The sequence below is a fragment of the Dipodomys spectabilis genome, unplaced genomic scaffold, assembly GCF_019054845.1.
Source record: "Dipodomys spectabilis isolate Male_0828 unplaced genomic scaffold, ASM1905484v1 ptg000267l, whole genome shotgun sequence".
NCBI classification, from domain to species: Eukaryota; Metazoa; Chordata; class Mammalia; order Rodentia; family Heteromyidae; genus Dipodomys; species Dipodomys spectabilis.
Window position 1 is genome coordinate 2,573,132 of NW_024870944.1, and position 20,239 is coordinate 2,593,370.

At 42.6% G+C, this 20,239-nt stretch overlaps 1 pseudogene; it reads left to right on the plus strand.

Moving 5' to 3' along the window:
• The first annotated feature begins 8,351 nt into the window (after positions 1 to 8,351).
• Positions 8,352 to 20,239, plus strand: part of LOC122125921 — a 155,584-nt pseudogene continuing 143,696 nt past the window's right edge.

A 20,239-nucleotide genomic window follows, 5' to 3' on the forward strand; every position in this document is an offset into this window, starting at 1 on the left:
GGTCACCCTAGAGAGAGCAGGAATAGAATCAACAGCTGTCAGAGAAAGGCAGTCAAGGCATGATGTTCATAGCAGGAGACCATCTGGCTAGGGAACTCTGCCTGTGGTGCTTTGAACGTCATTGTTTGGTGGCTGAAATGGTCTGTCAAATTTGACCCATAATCCCAGGTGTTAGTAGAAATTGCCAGCTTCATGATAAAACCCTGGAAAACATGGTATTTAATTTGTCCCAATCAAAAGGTTCCAAAGTCAGCTGTCCCCTTTTCCTTCTAGACAGACTACACAGGTTACAGAAACTGGCATTCAGAGGAGTTCCTGGAAGATGGCAGAGGAGAAGCTCGAGGCTCAGCAAGCTCTCGCAAAGAAAGCAGTTTTAGAGTTCCAGTGAACAGTCCTAAGCCAGAGAATCACACCAAGTGTCCCAGCACAGGACAGAGAGTTAGGCCAGAGAGGGAAAATCCAGGCAAGGAGACAGATCTGAGCTATGGCCAGCAGCGGCCGCCGCTTCAGCTGCGGCGGTGGCCGTACCGCCATACCTGAAAGAGAGAGAGTCTGGGACGAAAGAGCCAGATGCGGCAGGCAAGCGGATTCCACTCAACAACACCAAGAACCGACAAGGAGCAGCCATCTTCATCCTGCAGTTTGCAGACCAGAGACGACCCAGGAACCAAGACTTGGCGTGAGTAGAAGCCTGACATCCTCAATCCTTCGTAGAGAGCAGAAGAGGGAAGGCCACCCCTCCCCTCCCAGTACGGGAGATCTCCATCTTGGATACCAACAAAGCTCGGTGGAGCTGCTAGCTCCAACTCAGGCCTTGGAATAAAAGGCGTCATTTATCAGGTCACAAGAACTTAACGGCATGAACTGCTAGACTCAGCTCCACCCAGTGAAAAGTCACCCAGTTCGGGTGCCAGCCCTAGGAGTGGCTTTCTTCACTGGGTAATCAGAGCCAGAGGCTGCCCCTACCTTTAGCAGCCTCTATATCAGTAAAGAGAAACCCTGAGAGTGGCTCCAGGCTGGGCTCTGTGAGTTTCTCACAAACTAGCCCCCGGGAAAAGCTACTGTTTACTGAAAGGCCTCAACTCTACCCAGAACCTAGGCTCATCACAGCATCTCCAAACTTGAGGAAAAAGCCATCTCCCTCTTTTGTGATAATCAAAGCAGACCCCCCTCCCATTGAACTAACTTGGGAGGAGAATCGCAAAATCCTGGGTAAAGCAGAGCATTTTTCTGCCTGTCTAAAAAAACTGACTTAAGAAATCAACAAAGCCACAGGACCACAAGCAGACCATAGACTGCAACCAGAGGCTGATTACAGACACAAGGGAGATACAGGATTTTTCCCAACCCTCCCAAAAAAAATCGAAGAATTTTTTCTTCTTCTTCTTCTTTTTTATACCTTTTACAAAATTTTTTTTCTTTTCTAAAACTTTATTTTAATTTTTAATTTTTAAATTTTTTGAAAAAAATTGTTTTCTAGAAACATTTTTCCCCTTATAATCTTTATTTTAGTGATACATGCGTGTGTGTGTTTTTCATTTTTTTCCCTTTTTTAAAAAAATATTTTTTTCTTTTTGTTTTTTGCTTAGCTTGACTGAACTTCTGATCTTTTTTTTTGCTTTCTTCCTTATCCTTCTCAACTTTTTCTCTCTTTCGTTCTTCTTTATGGGACTTAATTGTTGTTCTGCACATCCTCACATAAACCCGTAGTTGACTCTTAGACCCTATCCCATATTGTGTACACACTTAATCCACAAATTTATTACTCAATTCAAAACCTCTGAGACTTAAATTCCTTAATAGCAGTACTACCTCTTTATACCTATATAATATTTTAAGTATTTTTATTTTTAAATTTTTCACATCTCCTTTATATCCCTCCCTTTCTTTCATTACATTAACGTTCTTTGAATAGTTTGTTCTGGTTTCTGCATATTAATAATTTTTATTTTTGTATTTTTTCTGGTCTCTTTTTTTATTGCTTTCTCTTTCTTCTTGAATTCTCTCTCTCTACTTTCATCCTATCCAACCTATTTCCTGCTTTGAGACTAGGACTTAGATAAGTTAACTCTCCCTGTACCTTCCCAAATCACACTATTCCTATATTTTACCCACAACTCTCCCTAACCCTAATAATTTCTGGTTTATCAAATTCTTCTTTGAGGTTCATAGTCCATTAATATATAGCTGTTTGATGTTGAATAGAGGTATCTGTTGAACTAGATTGTATCTGCAGACTATTGACTGTGCAAATTCAGACTTTCATTGATGCATGCCTTAAGTTAGTGTTCTAGCACAAAACTGGTGTTCTTTTTATCGCAAATGGGCAGAGTAAGCTGGAAAACCACAAGAAAAATGGCATTATAATCAGGGGACAGAACAGATAATGAATAATCCAAAGGAGAGTTCCCAAATAGCTCTACAAACACTGCTGACAAACATGATAAATGAAAACATACAAAGAACCCTGTATGAGCAAGGTAGGAAGAGAGAGGAGGCAAACAAAAGGTCAATACAGGAAAAGATTGAAAACCTACAAAAGACTCTGTATGAGCATGATAGGAAGAGAGAATAGGCAAACAATAGGTCAATGCAGGAAAAGATTGGAATCCTACAAAGGACTCTGTATGAGAGTGAGAGAAAGAGAGAGGAGGCAATCCAAAGGTTTATACAGGAATATCATGAGCGTGAGGAAGCTACTCAAAAACTGCTACAGGATTTGCATGAGCAGCTTGCGAATACTCAAAGAGAAAGGCAGGAATGGTGTGAACAGGCTGAGAACACTCAAAGAGAACTACAGGAATGGCATGAACAGGAGGAAGCTAAGCAAAGAGGAATACAAGAATTGAGAGAGCAGGATGAGAATACAAAAAGATCACTAAAGGCATTCATGGGATCCATTAACAAAGAGTTGAAGCCAGTCAGGGAGACCACAAAGGGAATGCTGAATGGAACCCAGCAGAAGGAATGGGAGTCCAAGGAAACCATAACCAATCAACTAAGTGATTTGAAAATAAACACTGAACACCAAATTAAGGAAGTAAAGAAGTTCATACAAGATCTAAAACAAAGCTTCAACAAAGAATTTGAAACTATCAAAGCTGACCAATTGGAAGGAAAAGAAATAAAAAACAAAGTAGAAAGTCTTGACAGCAGGTTAGACCATGCAGAAGACCGAATCTCAGGGATTGAAGACAGCCTGGATATTATAGAGAAAGAACATACAACCATCCAAGACAAGTCCAAGAAATATGATAGATCTATCCAACACTTGGAAGACACCATCAGAAGACCTAATCTAAGGATAATGGGTATAGAGGAGCACGTAGGAACAGAAGTTAATGGTCTAGGAAATTTGTTTAACAGGATCCTAGCAGAGACCTCCCCAAACATGCAAAAAGATGGACCTATTCAGATACAAGAAGCTTTTAGAACTCCAAATAGACCATCCCACCGTCACATTATAATCCCCACAGGATCAACTCAGACCAAGGAAAAGATCGTTAAACCTGTGAAGGAGAAAAGATTAATCACCTATAAAGGAAAACCAATTAGAATCACCTCAGATTTCTCAGCAAAGACAATCAAAGCAAGAAGAGCCTGGAATGAGGTATGCCCAGCCCTAAAAACAAACAACTATCAACCAAGAATACTGTACCCATCTAAACTCTCCTTCATAACTGAAGGCCAAATATAAAACTTCCATATCAAAGAAAAATTGAAACAATACATCTCCACCAAACCAGCCCTACAAAAGATTCTTAAAGATGTCCTACATATAGAAAATCAACAAGACCACAATAAAGGAGAAGAAACTGCACCCAAACTGAGAATCCAAGAACCATAGGAAGAACTCAGATTTTGCAACGCCCAAGAAGGTGGATAACATGGCAAGAACTCCCAAATACCTCTCAGTCCTATATCTTAACATTAACAGACTTAACTCTCCAATTAAGCGACATAGACTGTCTAGTTTGATTAAAAACAAGATCCTTCTATCTGCTGCTTTCAGGAGTCACATGTTGCCCATAAAAACAAACACAATTTCAATGTTAAAGGCTGGAGAAAAATCTACCAAACAAACGGACCCCATAAACAAGCTGGAGCTGCAATCCTAATATCAGATAAAATACACTTCAAATTAAAATTCGTGAGAATATGTAAAGAAGGTCAATAAATACTAATTAAGGGATCCCTCCTTCAGGAGGATATTACAATTCTAAATATCTATTCGCCAAACAATGGAGCACCCAAATTTATCCAAGAAACACTACTTTCCCTCAAATCCCACATAGATCCAAAGACATTAATTATTGGGGATTTTAACACACCACTCTCCCCACTAGATAGATCAACTCTGCAAAAACTCAACAGAGAAACCGCAGATCTAAACACCTGCAAAATCAACTAGATTTAACAGACATCTACCGAATATTTCACCCAGCAATATCATAATACACGTTTTTCTCAGCAGCACATGAAACATTTTCTAAAATAGACCACATTTTAGGCCACAAAGCAAACTTGTCCAAATTCAGAAATATTGAAATTATACCTTGCATTCTCTCTGACCACAAGGAAATAAAATTAGAACTCAACACCAAAAGCCACCAAAGAAAGTCCGGTAACACAAGGAGGCTGAACAACACACTACTGAATCACGAGTGGGTCATGGAAGAGATTAGAAAGGAAATTCAAATGTTCATGCTATTCAACAAAAATGAGCACACAAATTACCAGCTCCTCTGGGACACAGCAAAGGAAGTACTCAGAGGCAAGTTTATAGCTCTGAGCTCCTACATCAAAATATTGGAGAGATCTGAAACCAACAATTTAATGACACATCTGATACTCCTTGGAAAAGAGCAGCAAGATAAACTCCAATCCAGTAGATGGAAAGAAATAATCAAAATTAAATCAGAATTAAATGAATTAGAATCCACAAAAACTACAGAAAGAATCAACAAAACCAAAGTTGGTTCTTCGAAAAAATTAACAAAATTGACAGACCCTTAGCAAATCTTATCAGAAAAAGAAGAGAACACACCCAAATAAATAAACTCAGAGATGAGAATGGAAACATCACCACGGAAACAACCAAGATTCAGAACATTTTAAGGGAATACTTCTCAAAACTTTATGCTAATAAGTTTGAGAACTTGACAGAAATGGACCTTTTCCTAGCAAATATTGACATGCCAAAACTAAACCAAGATGAGTTAAACCATCTTAACAGGCCCATATCAAGCATTGAAATAGAAACAGCAATAAGAGACCTCCCAGCTAAGAAAAGTCCAGGACCAGATGGTTTTACAGTGGAATTCTACAAGGCCTTCAAAGCAGAGCTCACACCAATACTCCTCCAACTCTTCAATGAAATTGAAAGAGAAAGTTCACTACCCAACACATTCTATGAAGCCATCATAACCCTCATCCCAAAACCAGGCAGGGACTCATCAAAGAAAGAGAACTATAGACCCATTTCTTTGATTAACATTGATGCAAAACTTCTCAACAAAATTTTGGCCAATCGACTCCAACAATTCATCCAAAAAATCATACACCACGATCAAACAGGATTCATTTCAGGGATGCAATGCTGGTTCAATATATGCAAATCAATTAATATTATTCATCACATCAACAGGAGCAAGGATAAGAACTACATGGTTATCTCAATAAATGCAGAAAATGCATTCGACAAGATCCAATACCCCTTTATGATGAATGTTTTGGAAAAATTAGTAATCTATGGAACATTCCTCAATACAATAAAGGCTGTATATGACAAACCTACAGCCAGCATTATTCTTAATGGTGAAAAAATAAAGCCATTTCCTTTTAACTCACGAATAATATAAGGATGACCACTCTCTCCACTTCTCTTCAATCTCGTATTAGAATGCCTAGCTACAGCAATAAGAAAAGATGCAAACATAAAAGGGATCCAAAGAGGGAAAGAAGAAAAAAAACTCTCACTTTTTTGCAGATGATATGATCTTGTATTTAAAGAACCCCATAGACTCCAATCCCGAATTACTCAAGCTGATTCAAAACTTTGGCAACGTAGCAGGGTATAAAATTAACCCCCCAAACTCAATGGCTTTTCTGTATGTCAACAATGAGAAAAGTGTGGCTGAAATTAGGATAGTAACTCCATTTGTAATAGCCCCTCAAAAAATAAAATACCTAGGAATTAACTTAACGAAAGTAGTGAAGGACCTCTATGGTTAAAACTTTACAATCTTGAAAAAGGAATTCAAAACAGAACTTAGAAAATGGCAAAACCTACCATGCTCCTGGATTGGAAAGATCAACATCGTGAAAATGGCAGTACTTCCCAAAGCTATCTACAAATTCAATGCGATACCTATCAAAATTCCAACCTCATTCTTCAAGGAAATAGAAGAGGCAATCCAAAAATTCATATGGAATAATAAAAGACCCATAATAGCTAAAACGCTCCTCAAGGCAAAGAACACTGCTGGAGGAATATCAATACCAAATTTCAAACTATTATAAAGCCATAGTAATCAAAACAGTTTGGTACTGGCATAAGAGCAGACCTCAGGACAAATGAAATAGAATTGAAAACCCAGAAATGAACCTACAGACCTATAGCCATCTAATCTTCGATAAGGGAGCTAAAATGATAGAATGGAAGAAAGACAGCCTCTTCAGTAAATGGTGCTGGCAAAATTGGTTAACTACTTGTAGAAAACTAAAGCTAGATCCTTATATATCACCCTGCACCAGAATCAACTCCAAATGGATCAAAGACCTCTGAGTCAAAGCAGACACTCTGAAAACATTAAAGGATGGAATAGGAGAAACCCTAGGTCTCCTTGGCTCAGGCAGAAATTTTCTTAATAGAGACCCGGAAACACAACAAATCAAACAAAGGTTTGACAAATGGGATTGCATGAAGTTGCAGAGCTTCTGCATGGCAAAGGACATATCTTGCAAGATCAGTAGAAAGCCCACAGATTGGGAGTAGATCTTCAATAGCCTTACAATGGACAAGGGTCTCATTTCTAAAATATACTTGGAACTCAAAAAATTAAATCCTCCAACAACAAATCCTCAAAGAAACAACTGCCCAATAAATAAGTGTGCTAAAGACTTAAAGAGAAACTTCTCTGAAGAAGAAAGAAGGATGGCCAATAGACACATGAAGAAATGCTCAACAACCCTAGCCATAAAAGAAATGCAAATCAAAACAACATTGAGATATCACCTCACCCCAGTTAGAATGGTTATAATCAAGAACTCTAACAACAACAGATGCTGGAGGTGATGTGGACAGAAGGGAACCTTACTTCATTGTTGGTGGGAGTGTAAACTTGTTCAACCACTTTGGAAACAGTATGGAGGTTCCTCAAAAGACTTCACATAGAGCTCCCCTATGACCCAGCAATACCACTTTTGGGCATTTACCCTAATGTTTACAAACAAGACCACACTAAAGCTACCAACAAAACTATGTTTATTGGAGCATTATTTACCATAACTAAGATATGGAACCAACCCAGATGCCCCTCAGTAGATGAATGAATCAAGAAAATGTGGTATATATACACAATGGAATTCTATGTCTCCATCAAAAAGAATGACATTTCCCCATTTGTTAGGAAATGGAAAGGCTTGGAAAAAATTATATTAAGTGAAGTAAGCCAAGCCCAAAGAAACATAGGTCCAATGGTTTCCCTTATTTGCAATATCTACTACATGTATGAGTCAAGCAGAAAAGGTCAGATAATGTGATGTTAGGAAAATGAACCTTTAGATATGTATTTCAATGTTTTTTTTGCTTTCATGCATGTGTTTCTAACTCATTTATAAGATTATTTCTTTGTTGCTTTGTGTGTCCCTCCTCCACAGTATAACCCCTGCATTCACTATATTTGATATCTGTAATTTGTGGAGGAGATGGGGAAAAACAAGTCATTTAACGTTTCAACTTTGAGAAGTAGAAGTTGTCATGTCGAAAACGAACTTTACAACTTTGGTGCGGGGGGAGGGGGGGAAGGTTGTGTGGGGGGGCGGGTGGAGGCTGGGAAGGGATGTGAAGGGTAAACAAAGGAGGAGGCTGCAATGCTTGGTAAGAAATGTACTCATTATCTTGCTTATGTAATTGTAACCCATCTGTACAGTATGTTCACAAAAAATAAAAATTAAAATAAAAAAAAAAGAAACTGGCATTCAGAGAGCCCTTGCTAACTGCCATGGCCTGATAAGGAGCGGGATCCGCAGGGGGAATGCACGTGCCTACCACTGCCCAGCTGGAAACTGCCTAGGCGGGACACAGATTGGAGTTTTCTGGACCCCAGAGATGATTGACCACTGGTACAATGCCGCGCGAGGGAATCCATGTCACCAGTGGGGGTCCAGAGCACCCTGCCCAGATTCCCACAGACACAGTCAATGCTCTGGGTAAGTTTGCCTTCTCATCCTTGGTCGTGGTGAACCATGTGCCATGTCACACCGTTCACCACTCTCCAAACCCTCCTAGCCTCACAGCCCCTGCCCTCCTCCCTCACCCCCCCGCATTTAATTCCTTAATTATATTTGGCAGGCACATTCCCAACCCTTGAATTAGCTCCAAGTATACACATGAGAGCAGACTGTCTGGCTAGAAGAATACGGCTGCATTCACACTTGCCTCATCATCCTTCTGGCTGAAGACAGAAGGACAGGTGTCCACTCTGGTCTGCAATTCACACAGGCCTCCTAGGGGAGACCCACACAGGCCCAGCAGCTACTGTGGGCTAGAGGAAATAGGGAAGAGGTAGGTGGAAAGGAACGTCTACTGAAAATTTCTCCAAAAAGGAGCCAAGAAACGTTCAAGGAGAAAACAAAAATTATGGCTGGACTCATACTTGGCATTGATGAAAAAAGAAGCATACACACACACACACACACACACACACACACACACACACACACGCATACATATAAAATGCTTTTGCTCTTTTTAGACACAATGACTTAAATATGTTTTCATTGTTCTCCCTGTTCTCCGAACACACACACACACACACACACACACACATAAATCCAGACCTGTGACAGAAGACTCCTCCATGCAGCACCTGCAATTTCCAACTGATCACTCACCTGAGCACAGACAGGCAAGTGTAAGGAGAACGATGATCTCTCTCTCCTTCTCTCTCTCCCTCTCTGTCTCTCTTCCTCTCTCTATCCCTCTCTCTCTCTGTCTCTCTCTCTCCCTCCATCCCTCTCTTTCTCTCTCATGCATACACACACACACACACACACACACACACACACACAGACACAGACACACACACAAATAGACCCAGCAGTGTCTCTCCTGAGTTTGTTGGTTCCTCCTCTGGGACAAGGTACAAGCTGGAGCACAGGGATTCCCTTGTCAAACTAGTGGCTCCCACCCAAAGGAGGACCGCTCTAATAACGCAGAACCACTCTGCCTCTCCCTTTCTCAAGGGCCAGGCACTTTCCCTTGGGAACTACCAGCATTTCCTCACCATTCACCAAAATCCCAGGCCAGGATTCTCTATGAAGGTGTCCTGAGATAGGTGGATCCTCAGAGCCAGGATTAAAAACAAGCAGGGGTGTCACAGTATCCCAGAGGGGTGTCTGACCTGGGGTGGGGGCAGTGTTGCAAAATGCGTGGGGTCCTAAAGGCTACATACATGGACAGACTCCCTATTTCCAGTCTAGATGCTTCTGGGTGACTTCGGGGATTCTTGTGAAGGACTAGGAGAGCAGATGGAATGTGAGCCAGCAGATACTGGGAGAGCTAGGAAATGTGATCACCCTGTGAGAACAGTTGACAGCTGATGTGGGGGGACAGGTCAGGTATATGCGTGTCAGAGGGGGTGTGTTCTTCCCAGATATTCACCTTCTATCTGATTCCAAGTGCCCTCACATAACTATTGGGCTTTTCTGGGACCCTCCTCAGTTGAAAGGGTGACCGAGCACAGAACATAAGGGCTCACACAGCAAGGAGGGCCTATCTTTTGCATCCAACACCCACCACCCCCAGCAAAAAGCAAAAGACCCAAGAAGGCAGGTGTGGAGGTGCTGCTTCCCACCTCTGACTAAAGCCACCAGGTTCCCAACAGGGAGAGGAAGGGTGCAGATGCACAGCTGTGTGGCTCCCACTGTTCCAGGCCACGAGCTCTGTGGCGGCCCCTCCTCACCCATTCCTGCATCACTCCATTTCCTGGTACACCATTTACTAGTGTGGTGGTGGGATCCCGGGGTCAACACCCACTCCCACTCTCCAACCCTGGGGTACATTTGTGGCAGGGACATGACTGGCTGTGGGGCATGGGGCACACAATAGCAGGACAGGAGAGGGGAGGCAGGAAGGGCGGGTCAATGTCAGCAGGAGAGGGTCTTTTGGCAGGAGGGTTCCCAGGGTGCAGGCCCATGGGGCAGCCACTCATGTGTGCTACTGGGAGAAGCTGTAGGCAGAGGCTCCAGAGGCATGCAGGCCCAGAGTATGAGGACTGGGATCCGAGACCTGCTAGGGGCTGCAAGCAAACCAGGGGCGTGCCATCTCTGCTAGGCGACTTCAAAGAGGCACCATGGGTCTGAGCCAAAAACACCATGTTTGAAACGCGATGCTGCAGGAAGTGGGCAGGCTCACGTCTGCGGGGCATGTAGGGACTGCACATGGCCTCTGCTCCTCCTCATCAGCCAACACTGCCCCCACCTCAGCCACCTCCACTGCCATACTCCCTGTGCAGGGACCTCAGACTCAGGCCTGCCATGGCCACCACACCTCTGAGTAGCTGCCTGTGGCAATGTCCTGCTGCATAAGCTCCACATGCTCTGTGCTCCCCGACAGGAGATGCGCTAAGATTTGGGAGGTTGCCAGCCTATAAAGCTGCTTGCCTTTGTGTGTGTGCTCACTCTTCGATCTGCTCTCTCTCTCTCTCTGCCCTCACTCCTCTCCTGGGCTGCCTTGTCCCCACGGAGTGCACCCGCCCCCTGCTGCGAACACAGTGTGCCCTGGGTCCTACCCCTCCTCCCCTTGCCATGCTCCCTTCCCCTTTGCCCCCGCCCCCACCCCTGCTGCAAGCCCAGCCCTGACTGGGCCCTAAGGCTTCCAGGCCACGCAATTGTAGCCTCACTTCAGCTCATCACTCCCCCCTAACTCCAGTACCTGCCCAGGTGATCGAATCTCCCCTCAGCCCCACCACGGGAGGAGACTCTCCTCCTTCCCCCTCCACTCTACACACCAAGCAGGTGTACAGTGACCCTTGTGTGCATGTGTGTGTATGTGTGTGTGTGTGTGTATGTGTGTGTTTGTGTGTGTGTGCTTGTTGGGGATAACTGCCTCTCAAGGACTCAGAACATAGCACCCTTTGAGATGACTCAGCACACAGCACACTTCAAAAAACAGCCCAAAGCACCCTATGTAAAGGACTCAGTACACAGCTCCCTTTGAATGACTCAGTATATAGTACACTGTGTAGAGCACTCAGCACACAGCATCCTTTGAAAGAGGGAGTCCATAGCCCACAGTGTAAAGGACTCAGCACATGGCATGCTTTGAAAAACTCAAGCGCACAGCACTGTTTCCCAGGGACTCAATACATAGCATCCTGTGTTAAGACACACACAGCCCCCTTTGAAAGACTGAGTACATTGCACTCTGTGTAAAGCACTCAGTGCATAGCACCCTTCAAAAACTAAGCAGATAGCACAATTTTGAAAGACTCAGCACATACCACAGTGTGGAAGGACTCAGTACATACCACACTGTCAAGGGATTCAGCCCATCGCACCATTTGCAGGACAGTACAGAGCACCCTATTTTAAGGTCTTGGCACAAAGCACTTGAAAAATTCACCTCCTCCCTCACTTCTCAAAGGCTCAGCACATACCAGGACCCTTTGGGGTGAATTAGCACACTGCAACTTTTGAAGGACTCAGCATAGAGTACGTTGTGTAAGGGACTCATCACACAGCACCCTTTTAAAAACCCAGCATGGCCCACTCTTCTCAGGGACTCAGCACATAGCACCCTTTGGGATGACTCAGAAAACCACCTTTTTGAGGACTCAGCACAAAACTCCATGTGGGAAGGCCCCAGCAAACAGCACCCTGTGAAGGACTCAGCACATAGCTGTATGTCACAATTTCAGCTGTCATTAGAATTAGGGTGCTTTCTTTAGTATCACCATTCTTCAGAAACACTTCACAAATCCTACAAGTTTACTTTAGCCAACCTGTGTTTTATGGGGCAGGGTCAGCTGAGGGTCTTGAACTCAAAGCTTGGAGGCTCTGTCCCTGATCTCTTTGGTTCAATGCTAGAGCTCTAGCACTTTGACCCATAGCTCCAATTTTGTTTTTTGGGGGTTGTTCTTTGTCAGATCTTATGGTGATCAGGAAGGCCAAGTTGGGGTGTCTGTGGGCAAAGACTCTTAGCTCGGCCTGGAGCTGACTTCTCCCTTCCTTGTGCCCCTGGGATCCGGGACTCCTGGCACTCTCTTGGCCTAGGGTGGAACAGACCTGCTCTGGCATCAGCACCCATGGTGAGCAAAAGTCAGCTTGGCCCTGGTCACTTCCCCCAATTGAAATCTAGAGGAAAATGGCATGGCCTCTCATGTTCCACGTCTGGCCAGCAGGGTCAGGAGTTGCCCACCATGGGGATTGTACCTGTGAGTTGTGTTTACTCTTGATCCAAGCCACCTTGGACAGTAAAGTGCATGAGACTCCTACCTACAATTAACCATCATAAAACAAGTGGGACTGTGGCTCAAGTGGCAGAGTACTAGGCTTGACCAAGAAAACTCAGGGATAGAGCCTAGGCCCTGAGTTCACACACACACACACACACACACACACACACACACCACATGCATGCAAAATCAGAGATTTCTACACTGCAATCTTTGGGTATTCTCTACCTATTCCCCACTAAGCCTGATAGCTGTTGGCCTAGGTATTTGATGCATACAACACCAACTGGCATCTTTAATTTTGGAGAACAGAATGGCTAGAAGGTGAGCCTTCCCCCATCCCAGCTCCTTGATTGGGTCATGGTCTATCCAGGCCCTTTGCGACTCATTTTACAGACTTGACAAAATGCCTTCAAAAGTCATCACAAGCTGGGCACTGGGGGCTCATACCTGTCATCCTAGATACTCAGGAAGCTGCGATCTGGAGGATCATGGTGCCAAGCCAGCTTGGGTAGGAAAGTGTGTGAGACTCTTATCTTCGATGAACTATCAGAAAACACTCAACTGGTAGAATGCCAGCCTTAACCAAAAAGAGCTCAGGGACAGGGGCCAGGCCCTGAGTTCAAGCCAGAGGCCTTGAAGAACAAATCTTTGTTGGAGGTTTTTCTTTCCTTTGAAAACAATTTATTGTTTGAGATAAGCATAACATAGGTCTCTTCCCTGGCCACCAATGGGCTATTAGATATCCCTTGAATTCGGGCCGCTTCCCGGCAGCTTCTGCCCTAACTGACCTTCAGTTTACCCTTCCCATCACATGGCAGATGGAGGCCTGAGAGAAGGCTACCTGGCCACTTATTTCTGGTGGCTGACGTGGCTTTTGAGAATCAGTATGTCACATAGAGAGTCATCATCCACATCAGTCTACAGAAGAAAGAAAGGGAGCGCTCCTTGACCAATCCTACCAGCTGTAGGTGGCTCTGGATGTGGGGCATCTGCTGCAGGATGTGCTCCAAAGGGGAGTCATCTATAGGGTCGGGAACCCAGACCACTCCTCTGGCAGTTTCCAAGCTGTCTTGAAGTTGCAATTCTTCAAAACCTTTCTGCTCCTCCCTCATTTTGCCCACCCCAGAGCCTAAGGCATCTGAAGCAGCTGCAGTTATGGGGGCTCATCCTGTGCCAGCATCTGGAGCCTTCTATCTGCTCCTTCCCCTGCAAGAAGGCACAGCAGCTCTCCCAGCTCTTTTTTCTCCATCTTCTCCTGGGAGAGCCAGCACACACGCTTGGCTTTCTCCAGACACAGTTCATCCAGGATGAACATCTGCTCTTTACACGCCATGAGGGACTCCAAGACAGTGCAGATGTGTGCCAACAGCTGGCTGCATCGATGGTGGTGCTCATCTGCTAGACTATGGAAGTCCACGTCATCATACAGGTCATGGATGAAGCAGATTTTGTTCTCAGATGCCCCTGTCCCATTTCCCATCCCCACGCCTGCTCTGGTGTCAGCTCATGGGGCAGGAGGCCTGTGGTTCCAGCTCTGTCTGCCACTGAGCTGCTGTGTGGTGATCCCTGCAAAGGGGTCACCACTCCTGCAGCAGGAGTTTCCCCCTGTGGATTTCAGCCTCTGAGTGCTCGCAGAGCCACATTCCTCTAGGTCTGGGGCATGTCTCCATCCTCTGCGATTCTCAATTTCTAGAGGTGTCACCTCCTCAACTTTTGCTTCTCCAAGGCTCACAACCTATGTTGTCATGCAGGACAATGCTTCCACAATAACCCGCCATTAAAAAATTAGCCCCCTGGTTTGCAATTCGTGCCATTTTTTCTGCCAGGCCTGGTATTTGAACTCAAGGTCTAGGTAAATATGCAGCACTGTGAGAGAAGGGAATCTGACCATGCTTGAAGACAAGAAAGTCAGGCCTGTTCCCTAGGTCTGAATTCAAGCTTCAGGCTGGGAAAACAGACTCTTCATATCCATTTTAAACACAGGATTTATACTTCCATACAGATATTCAGTACGTATTGTGTTTGGTGTAGTTATTCATTTTATTTCTGGTTTTATTCATTTATTTAGCAATTATTTTATTGACTCTGATGACACCGCTACCATTTATTACATTGTTTACATCCTATCACAACATCCAGATTTGTAGATATGATATCCATCATGCCTGACACTCAGGACTCTCCCAGAAAAGGAAAACATGTGTCATACTCGGCTTCTTACTGCAAGATTATATTTTTGGCAGTGCTTGGATCTGAAGTCAGGGCCTAGCAGTCCCAATTCATGAATGGATGTGTGTGAGCACAGCAGCCTCTAGCCAATGAAGCTGTCAGGTGGTTCCCAAGTGCTGAGATCCAGTCCCAGTTTTGGCCAAAACAGTGATACATGGATAGGCAGATGGTGGTATGCAAATAAATACATATTGGAAAGGAGCTCCAGATCTGTTTGTCTATGATTGAATGAAACCTACTATATTCCTAACAACTTTTAGGCATTTATTATACCGCCACTGAAGGAATATTATTCTTTTCATGTTCAATAAACTATTAAGATCAATCCGTATGATAGGATTATTGCATCCAATTTTAGACTACACTGAAGCATGAAGTACTCTTTCAATAGGTATTCCTATGCACAGGAATTAGTCTCTTGTGATCTCCTGCCATTGGTAGGTGTCAGGATCAGGATTTGAACCCAGGGCCTATGGTTGACAGGTAGGCCTATGGTTTCCCTGATAGCCCACCAGCCTTCAGCAATGGCTGGTCAGGTCCAATTGCAGCTGTGTCATTCAGAACCAGGATGGTCACCGTGTAAAGATAAAAAATGTAAACCCCAGCCCTCTGCAGCTCACCACTTTTTGTGGTATCCTACTTTATTTTTCTTCGTGCAAGCCCTCTGGGCCTAGGATCCCAAGATCGGCTATAGGTCCAGAGATTGTACTCCAGCCTAGGGCAATCGAAGCTGAGGCAGAGTTGCACGACCTGAGTTCAACCCCTGTGTTGGCAAAATAAAGATTAAATTAAAAAATTAATTAATCATTTAACTAAATAAAAAAATAAAGCTCCCTGGTTTGGAATTTGTGCCAGTTTTCTTTCCTAGCCTGGAATTTGAACTCAGGGTCTTGGTAAATGTGTTGCAATGTGAAGAAAAGTTCAGAGTTGCCACTACTTGAGATCAAACCCTGTGCAAAGCCAAAAATAAAAAAAATAAGTCACTGAGATCGGCAGGAGGAGTAGATGTGGAGATGGGAGGGAAGGGATGTTTTGGGGAAAACAAAGGAAGAGGCAACAATGTTCAATAGGAAATGTGCCTTGCTCATTTAACTGTAACCCATCTGTATAATATTTTTACAATAAAAAAATGAAAAAAGTCATGCTCAGAGAAGCCTTTTGGGGGTAAGGGAAAAATGTCTGAATAGATACACAAAATTCTACACTGCTTTTTCTTAATGTTCAGTATGGAACTGAATAAGCATAACTACTTGATTTTTAAAAATTTAGTCACTGTCTTGGAACTGGGGGCAGTATTTCCATCATTGCTGGGATTTGATCTCACATTCCAGGTAACTCTTTTGCACCATGGGTGAACGAAAAACTCACTGTCCTGGAGAAAAAGAAATTCAGGCTAGAGTTCTGAATGAAGGACCTGTAATAGAAAAAATATTTCTATATATGTGTAATATATTATATATTTACATGTGTATGTTTATTACATATTATGATTTTAATTGATTTTGTATTTATTTTATTTTATACATTTTATAGTTTATTGTATTTAGTATTATTATACACATAATATTTATTATGTTTTTCACATCTATTAGAAAATTATACAAAATAAATTAGGTCATTGACTTGTTTTTCATTAATACTTTATTAAGTGTTGAAACATGATACATAATTAAATGGAGGCATAAGTCACAGTCATCACCTTTAGAGTCTCTCCCAAGTGTGAGCTTTGTCTTAGTTATCTTTTGACAACTTCCTAAGGGATTTCTTTAGATGATTTACACTCAGAAGCCTTTTCTTGAGGATAGGCAAGTTGTGGGATAAAATTTTAAGGGTGGGGCTGAGAATGTCTCTTAGTGGTATAGAGCTTGCTCAGCATGCATGAATGCCAGGGTTTGAATCCTCAGTGCCACATACTCAGAAAACCTAGAAGCTGTGGAGTGGTTCAAGTGGTAGAGCGCTAGCCTTGAGAAAAAGAAGCTCAGAGACAGTACCCATACCCTAAGATCAAGCCCCAGGAGAGTAGAAACAATAGGCCAGATGCCGGTAGCTCACAACTGTATACCTAGCTTCTCAGGAGACTGAGATCTGAAGACCACAGTTCAAATACAGCCTATGCAAGGAAAGCCTGTTAGACTCTTATCTTCAATGAACCACAAAAAGACCACATGTGGCACTATGACTCAAATGGTAGAGTGTTCACCTTGAACTGTAGGGCTCAGGGACAGTTCCCAGGTTTGAGTTCTAGACAGACAACTGGAAAAAAGTGAGGGTCAATCAAATTACATTTCCTATTTGCTGATTAGGAGAACATTCTCTGGAAATGAACGCTGATGTACACCAGAATTGGAGTCAGAGCTCCAGGTTCAAGTGTAGCACATCCATATGCCCAGTCTCTCAGACTCTAGAATTACAACATTGTGTCCTACAGGGTTCTGAAAGGTCCATTGTTGAAAGGCTTAATATGCTCCCCAAACCCTTTATGATGAGCCTTGACTTGTATTGTCAATGTCATCACAGTTCTGAACCTAGCAGAGCACCAGTACCTCACACCTGTCATCTTAGCTGAAGTCTCAGGATCACAGGGTGAAGCCAGCCAGGGCAGGAATGTCTATGACACTCAGGCTTCCACTGCTGAAATGTCAGAAGTTCAAGAGTTTCCTGTGTTTCCGTTGGTGATAAGTACTTGCACTCTAAATGTTCTTAGAGTTCTCCAGGTATAGAAGCAGGAAAGAAACATTATTGACCCATCCTGGGTTCAAATGAAGTTCTCAGGATCTGAGCCCTAGCCTTGTTAGCAGTAAGAACTCCAGGGTAACATTGTATTTGAAGGTAGAAAACAGTTATGAAAGCCCTTCTTTCCTCCTGACATCCAAAACCAGATTCATCTCTCATCTTTCTATGTATCTATCTATGTATCTATGTATCTACATACCTACCTACGTACCTATATACCTAGCTATCTCTTTGCCAGTTCTTGGGTTGAACACAAGGCCTTGGCACTGTCTGTAGCTCTCTACTACTTGAGCCACAGAACTAATTCTGGCTTTTTCTGTGTATGTGCTACTGAGGAATCGAACCCAGGTCTTCTTGCATGGAAGGAAATGACTCTCAGTAATCCACATTCCCATCCCCTTCATCTTTTTTTAATGGTAGTTTTTATGCTACCATTTTATGTTCCAAAGTTTAATTTTCTGAATATTGATTACTTCTAAGAAACCTCATCTTCTCTTTCCCTGCCTGGTTTGTGCTTGTTCCTGCATTGGCCTCAGCATAAAATGTAAATAAAGGCTGCTGAGGGTCACCTGCTTTACCTGGATCGCTGCACAGATTGTTCTATATATCTGTTTCTTGCCAGTTCCAGATCTTGAACTAAGGATCTGGGCACAGTCGATGAGCTGCTTTTGCTTAAGGCTAGCCTCCTACAACTGGAGCCATACGCCCCAACTTCTGGTTTGTTGGCACTGAGGTAGGAAAATGGGCTCAAGGACATTTCTGCCTAGGGTGACATTGACCATGATCCTCCTATTACAGCCTTATAAGTATCAAGGAGGAATGCTGAGAGACACTTGTGCCTGCCTTATCACTGCTCTTGCTAATGTTCTTGGACAGACAGGTGAGTTCCCTATTCTCAGGTTTAAGTGGTGGGAGCTGGAGCCCACAGTTCGAATCCTGATCCTGCCACCTTTAAATGGCAGGAGAGGCTAAGAAACTCATTCCTATCCATATGAATACCAATGGAATGTGATGTTTGTCCTGATTGAATGGGCACTCCTTGAATCATTCTAGGATAAAATCATACACAATTATATTATAGGACAGTGATCGATTTTAATTACTAAATTATGAAGGATTTAAACAATCAAATTCATTAAATGGAGGCAGGATGAAATACCTAAGAATTGGGCATCACATAGTATAGAGATGCCATTTTTTCTTCCAGGACTTTCTTTAGTTAATCGGTATATACCATTTTCTGAATGTAGTTTAGTGTATGAAACTAGGATATATTATATCTGACCAGAAAATCAATTATTTAAACATTTTTTATCAGTAATGCTTAAAGCGAATTGTAGAGGTACATCCAAATTACGTATATTTGAAGGCAATGCTTGGTTAGTCCTCTTCTCACATTCCCCATTCCTTTCAAGAGAATAATACACATTTTAAGGAAATATTTAGAATGTTTTGGAGAAATAGGTTGATTTAAACCAGTGAGTTGCTCTATGATGCATATTGTTATTTTATATCCAGAAAAGCTAAATTCTTACTTTATCATTTTCCTTAGGCTTTATATTCAGACTTAATCTCTGATGGGTGACAAAGATATAAACATTTTTAAACAGTGGCTGAATTTAGGCTGAGGTATCTAGGTACAATGATACTCATGCAGATAGGCCTCATCAGTCATGAGACCCTGATATCCAAATGTTAACCAATGCTTTTGGTGTCATGCTTATGAGATTTTGTGTATTATAAACAGTGGCTATTAGAATTATTTTGTAATCAACATCATTTCACGGGTTAGGAACGGAAGTGAGACATTACACTCAGAACAAAATTTAAGGAGGCATCCAAAATTAGTTACCAAGTTATACATCATTTAACACAATGTTTTAAAAATAGCAAACTAAAGTAAATAATTAATGAAAAAATCAACATTTACAATAAATACAGAATCAGTATGACTGATTTATCTTTTTTATTGTGAAAAGTACTATACAGAGGGGTTACAATTACATGAGCAAATAATGAGTGCATTTCTTATCAAACATTGTAGCCTCCTCCTTTGTTTCCCCTTCCCATCCCTTCCCATCTTCCTCCCGCACCCCCATCATCCTCCCCCCACCAAATTTGTAAAGTTCATTTTCGACATAACGACTTTTACATCTTATTGTTGAAATGGGTCCACCTGTATCCCTATTTAAACGATTTGTTTTTTCCCTTCCCCTCCACAAATTATACAGACATCAAATACTGTGAAAGCAGGGGTTATACAGTGAGGAGGGACATAAAAAGCAACAGAGAAATAATCTTATAAATGTGTTAAAAAACAATCTCATGAAAGAAAAAAAAACATTTGAATATATATCTTAGGGTTCATTTCCCTAACATCAACTTTTCTGACCTTTTCTGCTTGACTCAGACATATACTAGTTATCACAAATAAGGGAAACTATAGGACATATGTTTCTTTGGGCCTGACTTACTTCACTTGCTATCATTTTTTCCAAGTTTTTCCATTTCCTAACAAATGGGGCAATGTCATTCTTTCTGATGTAGGCATAAAATTCCATTGTGTATATATACCACATTTCCTTGATCCATTC